The sequence below is a fragment of the Dipodomys spectabilis genome, unplaced genomic scaffold (assembly GCF_019054845.1).
Source record: "Dipodomys spectabilis isolate Male_0828 unplaced genomic scaffold, ASM1905484v1 ptg000067l, whole genome shotgun sequence".
Classification (NCBI taxonomy): Eukaryota; Metazoa; Chordata; class Mammalia; order Rodentia; family Heteromyidae; genus Dipodomys; species Dipodomys spectabilis.
In genome coordinates, this window is record NW_024870744.1 from 2,818,049 (window position 1) to 2,825,226 (window position 7,178).

Here is a 7,178-nt window from a genome sequence, read left to right on the forward strand (position 1 = left end):
ATATTAGAAAAGTTTTCTCCAGGGTCTGGGAAGGTGGCTCAGTGGTAGAGTGCTTGCCTCACATGCATGAGGTACTGGGTTTAATTCCTCAGCACCAGATAAACAGAAAAAGCTGGAAGTGGTGCTGTGGCTCAAGTGGTAGAGCACTAGCCTTGAGCTGAAGAGCTGAGGGACAGCACCCAGGCCCAGAGTTCAAGCCCACGACTGACAAAAAATAAAAAAATAAGTTTTCTTCATGTAGCCAAAATGTACCTAAGTATCTGATCCAAGTGGAAAAACAGAGGATAGAAATCATGCATTTGCTGCTTTCTTTCTTGCTTTTTAATTTTTTTAATTTATTCCAGTACTAGGGCTTGAACTCTGGGCCAAAGAGCTATCCTTGAGCTTTTTCACTCAAGGCTGGAACTCTACCACTTGAGCCACAGCTGTACTTCTGGCTTTTTGGTGGATGATTGGAGATAAGAGTCTCATGGACTTTGGAGGCGGGCTGCAAACTGATCTCCCTGAGTAGCTAGGATGATAGAGTGAGCCAGTGGCCCTGGTTACTCTTTCTCTCCTCCCCCCTCTCTTCAGTACTGGGATTTGAACTCCAAGCCTTGGGCTTGCTAGGCGAGTTCACTACCGACCACTAGAGTCCTGTCCTTCCATTTTCATTTGTAGGTGAATTATTTTATATAAATGTATGACTATCAACATTAAAGCAAGTTGAAATGTTGCAGTGAACAAGATTCATGAGTTCAAATCTATTTATTTTGTTTTCCTGTTACTGGGATTTGAACCCAGGGCTGCAAGTGCTCTACTACTGAGCCATGTACCACTCAGATTAACTTCATAACAATTATAAATTAACCTATTATGTTTCTCTTGACAATACTAGGGTATTTTTTCCCCAATGCTAGGGATAGACCTGAGTAAATGTTATAGATACATGTCTAGTGCTGGCTTCTTATTTACTTACAGTTTTTGCTGATCCTGGGGTTTGAACTCTGTGCCTGGGCACTATCCCTGAGCTGCTGCTGCTGCTGCTTCTGTTTTGTTTTTGTTTGTTTGTTTTGGGGTTTTTTTTGGTCATGCGGCTTGAACTCTGGGCTTGGATGCTGGGGCTGGCACTGTCCCTCAGCTGTCCCTTCAGCTCAAGGCTAGCATTTTACCAATTGAGTCACAGCGCCTCCTCCAGTTTCTTGGTGGTTAATTGAAGAGTCTCATGGACTTTTCTGCTTGGGCTAGCTTCGAACCTCAATCCTCAGATTTTAGCCTCCTGAGTAGCTAGGATTACAAGTGTGAGCCACGGATGCATGGCTGCCCTAGATTGTTTCTATTTTTTTAATAGTTACAGGGGTTTGTACCTAGTTAGTACATACTAGGCAAATAGGATACCTAGTCTCCAAGTCTCCAGATTCTTTTTTTTTTTTTTTTTCTTTTCTGCTAGTGCTGGGGCTTGAGCTCAGGCCTCATGCTCTTGCTTAGCTTTATCACTCAAGGCTGTTGCTCCACTACTTGAGCCATACATCCACTTCCAGCTTTTTTGCTGGTTGTTTGAACATAAGAGTTTCAGGTTTATCTTCCTGGGATGGCTTTGAACCTTCAGCCTCCTTCCTCAGCTTCCAAAGTAGCTACAACTATAGGTATGATCCTCTGGTTCCTAAATTCTGGATTCTGATAAAAACAAACTTATTTTTGATAACAGGTAAATTCTGTTTATAAAATTTTTATCTTACAAGCTGGGCGTTGGTGGCTTACCCTGTAATCCTAGCGACTCCAGAGGCTGAGATCTGAGGATCATGATTCAAAGCTAGCCCAAGCAGGAAAGTCCATGAGACTCTTATCTCCAATAAACCACTAGAAAACCGGAAATGGTGCTGTGGCTTAAGCTGTAAAGCACTCCCATTGAGCTGAAGAGCTGAAGAACAGCGTCCAAGCCCAGAGTTCAAGCCCCACGACTGACCAAAAAAAAAATTTTTTTTATCCTACAGTATACCCTATCTGTGCACTGTGCTTTTATGAGTCGTCCTAAATGCAAGCACATGTGTGTTTGTTTGTTGTTGGTCAAGGGGCTTGAACTCTTGGTCTGGGCACTGTCCCTGAGCTCTTCAGCTGAAGGCTAGCATTTTACCACTTGAGCCACAGTACCACTTCTGCCTTTTTTTGTTTATGTGGTACTGAGGACTTGAACCCAGAATTTCATGCATGCTAAGCAAGCACTCTACCACTAAGCCACATTCTCAGCCCCTGAATAGTTTATTGTAGATAGGAGTCTCATGGAGCCGGGTGCCAGTGGCTCACACCTGTAATCTTAGCTACTCAGGAGCCTAAGATCTGAGGATCACGATTCGAAGCCAGCCCAGGCAGGAAAGTCTGAAAGATTCTTTTTTTTTTTTTTTTAATTGTGAAAATACTGTACAGAGGGGTTACAATTACATGGGCAAGATAATGAGTACATTTCTTTGTTTGGGGGTCCAGTCGTAGGGCCTGAACTCTGGGCCTGGGCACTGTCCCTTAGCTCTTCAGCTCAAGGCTAGCACTCTACCACTTGAGCCACAGTGCCACTTCCGGCTTTTTTCTCCCTGCTTATGTGGTGCAGAGGAATTGAACCCAGGGCCTCGAGCATGCAAGGCAAGCGCTCTACCACTGAGCCACCTTCCCAGCCCAATGAGTACATTTGTTATCAAGTATTGTTGCCTCCTCCTTTGTTTTCTCTTCCCATCCCTTCCCATCTCCTCCTCCTACTCCCCCAACACCCTCCCCACCCCCCCCACCCCCCGCCGCCAAAGTTGTTCGTTTTTGTTTTTTTTTTTTTTTGGGGGGGGGGTCCGGTTTGGGGCCTGAACTCTGGGCCTGGGTGCTGTCCCTCAGCTCTTCAGCTCAAGGCTAGCACTCTACCACTTGAGCCACAGCGCCACTTCCGGTTTTTTTTTTTCTGCTTATGTGGTGCTGAGGAATCGAACCCAGGGCCTCGAGCATGCAAGGCAAGCGCTCTACCACTGAGCCACCTTCCCAGCCCCAAGTTGTTCGTTTTTTGACATAACAACTTGTACATCTCATTGTTACAATGGGTCCACCTGTAACCCTATTTAAATGGTTTGTTTTTGCCCTTCCCCTCCACAAATTATACTAACTTCAAATACAATGAAACTAGGAGTTATACTGTGGGGGAGGGACATACAAAGCAACAAAGAAATCATAAATATGTTAGAAACAATCGCAAGAAAGAAAAAACATTTGAATATTTATCTTGGGGTTCATTTCACCTAACATCAACTTATCTGACCTTTTCTGCTTGTCTCAGACATATACTAGTTACTGTAAATAAGGGAAACCATGGGACCTATGTTTCTCTGGGCCTGGTTTACTTCACTTAATATAATTTTTTCCAAGTCTTTCCATTTCCTAACAAATGGGGCAATGTCTTTCTGATGGAGGCATAGAATTCCTTTGTGTATATATACCACATTTTCTTGATCCATTCATCTACTGAGGGGCATCTGGGTTGGTTCCATATCTTAGCTATGGTAAATAATGCTGCAGTAAACATAGTTGTGCTAGTAGCTTTAGAATGGTCTTGTTTGTGATTATTTGGGTAAATGCCCAAAAGTGGGATTGCTGGGTCATAGGGGAAGTCTATGTGGAGTCTTTTGAAAAGGAACCGCCATACTACTTGAAACATTCTTATCTCTAATAAACCACTAGAAAACCGGAAGTGGCACTGTGGATCAAGTGGTAGAGCAATCGCCTTGAGCTGAAGAGCGCAAGGATAGCACCCAGGTCCAGAGTTCAAGCCCCATGACCGGAAGAAAAAAAAAAGTCTTATGGAGGGCTAGGAATATGGCCTAGTGGGTAGAATGCTTGCCTTGCATGCATGAAGCCCTGGTTTGATTCCTTAGTACCACGTTAGGTTTTTTTTTTGGTCGGTCATGGGGCTTGAACTCTGGGCCTGGGCGCTGTCCCTCAGCTCTTCAGCTCAACATGAGCACTCTACTGCTTGAGCCGTAGTGCCACTTCCGGTTTTCTAGTGGTTTATTGGAAATAAAAGTCTCAAGGATGTTCCTGCCCGGGCTGGCTTTGAACCTCGATCCTCAGATCTCAGCCTTCTGAGTAGCTAGGATTACAGGCGTGAGCCACCGGTGCCCAGCCACATGTTAGTGTTATGCTCACCTTTGGTCCTCAGCTCTGCCCAGACCTGGGCCCCCCTCCTATTCCTGGAGTTCCCTCCATGCAGCTGGCCCCTCCTCTCCACCCAAAACCCACCTGAACTCCCATCCACCTCACCTCCTATCCCCCAGACCCCCCAGCTACTGGATGGTGACGGAGGCCATGTGTTCCCTCTTGGGGGAAATATGGCTCTTCTAATAAACCTTATAATAATCTTTCTCTTGTGCCTGCCTGCCTCTGCGTGGTCCCCTGGGATGGATGTGTCCCATCCTCTTTCACCACATTTATAGAAAAAGCCGGAAGTGGTGCTGTGGCTCAAGGGCTAGAGCCCTAGCCTGGACTGAAGAGCTGAAGAGCTGAGGGACAGTGTCCAGGCCCAAAGTTCAAGGCCCATGACTGACCAAACAAAAACAAAAAACTCACGGACTTTCCTACCCATGCTGGCTTCCAACCTCAATCCTCAGAAATCAGCCTCTTGAGTAACCAGGATTATAGGTGTGAGCCACCAATGCCAGGCTTCTAAGCTGCTTTTGCTCAAGGCTCATACTCTACTTTTTTTTTTTTTTTTGGCCAGTGGTGGGGCCTGAACTCTGGGCCTGGGCGCTGTCCCTCAGCTCTTTAGCTCAAGGCTAGCGCTCTACCACTTGAGCCACAGTGCCATTGCCATTTCTGGCTTTTTTCTTTTTGCTTATGTGGTGCTGAGGAATCGAACCCAGGGCCTCAGGCATGCAAGGCAAGCACTCTACCACTGAACTACCTTCCTAGCCCCATACTCTACTTCTTGAGACATAGATCCTCTTCAGACTTTTCTGAGATAATTGGAGATAAATATCTTATGGATTTCCCTGTCTGGGTAAATAAAAAAAAAAGCATTACTGAGAAATTAATGAAATCGGTAGAGAAATATGTCTGTAGATCTGATGATTTTAAAAATTAGTTATTTCCAAATTGATCTATAGATTCAATGCAATTAAAATAAAAACCTCAGCAGGTATTTTTCTCCCTAGAAATTTACAAGCTGGTTCCAAAGTTAAGATAGAATGTCAAGGACAAAATACAAAGGTCAAAATAATTTTGAGAAACATTGAATTGGCAGTGTGGATCAGCATTAGAGCATCTGAATAGCATGCTTGAAGCCCTGGGCTACAATACCAGCACCAAGATTAAACAGATAAAAGCAAGTCAGATAAGTGGCTCACCACCATAATCCTAGATACTTGGCAGATAGAAATGGGAAGAATTGAGGTAAGAGGCCAGCCTAGCCATAAGGCTCATGAGCCCTCATCTCAACCAAGAAAGCTGACTATACTAGTGTGTGTACCTATTATTGCCATCTACATAGAAAACATAAATAGGAAGCTCATGGTCTGGCTATTAATGCAAGACCCCTGCCTTTGTGCAATTATGTCAATGCTTATTATATATTTCATACAAAGTTATTTATTTATTTATTTTTGCCAGTCTGAGGCTTGAACTCAGGGCCTGGGTGCTGTCCCTGAATTTCTTTTTTTCTTTTTTTTTTGGGTCCGGTTGTGGGGCCTAAACTCTGGGCCTGGGCGCTGTCCCTCAGCTCTTCAGCTCAAGGCTAGCGCTCTACCACTTGAGCCACAGCGCCACTTCCGGCTTTTTTCTTGTTGCTTATGTGGTGCTGAGGAATCAAACCCAGGGCCTCATGCATGCGAAGCAAGCACTCTACCACTGAGCCACCTTCCCAGCCCCTGTCCCTGAATTTCTTTAGCTCAAGGCTTGCACTCTACCACCTCCGGCTTATTTTGCTTATGTGGGGCTGAGGAATTGAACCCAGGGTCTCATGCATGCACTCTACCACTGGGCCATCTTCCCCAGAGATGAGAATCTTAAGGACTTCCCCTGGCCTCAAATTGTGATCCTCAGATCAAGGTTGAGATTCTGAGACTTATCTACCATTAACCACCAAAAGGCCAGAAGTGGAGCCCTAGCTCAAGTTGTAGAGCGATAGCCTTCAGCACAAAAGCTCAGGGTCAGAGCTCAGGACTGACTGGCACCAAAATAATAAAAAAGAAAGAAAAAGAAACCGAACAGTAGCTCATGCCTGTAATCCCAGCTATCAGGAGGCTGAGATCTGAGGATTACAGTACCAAACCAGCTTGGGCAGGAAAGTCCTTGAGACTCTTGTAAGGCCTGAACAGGGACACCTCCCTCCCTCTTTTCTTTTTTTTTTTTTTTAAAGTTATTTATCTATTGCCAGTTCTGGGGCTTGAACTCAAGGCCTGGGCACAGTCTTTGAGCTGCTTTTGCTCAAGTCTAGTACTTGAGCCACAGCTCTACTTCTGGCGTTTTCTGTTTATGTGGTGCTGAGGAATTGAACCCAGGGCCCCATTGCATGGGAGGCAAGCACTCTACCTCTGAGCCACCTTTCCAGACCCTCCCTCTTGGCTAAGTTTCTGCCCAGTATCTGTTACCTAGGTAACTGGCAGACCTGGAAGCAGTCACCTTACCCTCCTGCTAGGTCACATCCCCACTGGGCCACCTCTGGTTACATGCCTCCCATCTGACCTTAGGAGGGTCCCAGACCCTGAGGTCACATCCAGATCCCGTGTGGCCACACCTTTCCCCCACCTGGCCACATCTCTTCCTGTCCTTGGCCTAGATAACTCCTGGCCCAGCTGAGGGTCCTTCCCCCACCCCACCCCCACTTTCCTTTTCAGCCATGCTTCTCCTGCCTGAATAGCGCCTGGTGTTCTCTTCATCGGCTCCCTAATGGAACCTACCTATTTAGTATACCTTACAACTCTTTTTTTTTTTTTTTGTCGGTCGTGGGGCTTGAACTGGGCGCTGTCCCTCAGCTCTTCAGCTCAAGGCGAGCGCTCTTCCACTTCAGCCACAGCGCCACTTCCGGTTTTCTGGTGGTTTTTATTGGAGATAGGAGTCTCATGGACTTTCCCGCCCGGGCTGGCTTTGAACCGCGATCCTCAGATCTCAGCTCCTGAGAAGCTGGGATGACAGGCGGGAGCCACGGGCGCCCCGCCCCTTACAACTCTCACCTCCAA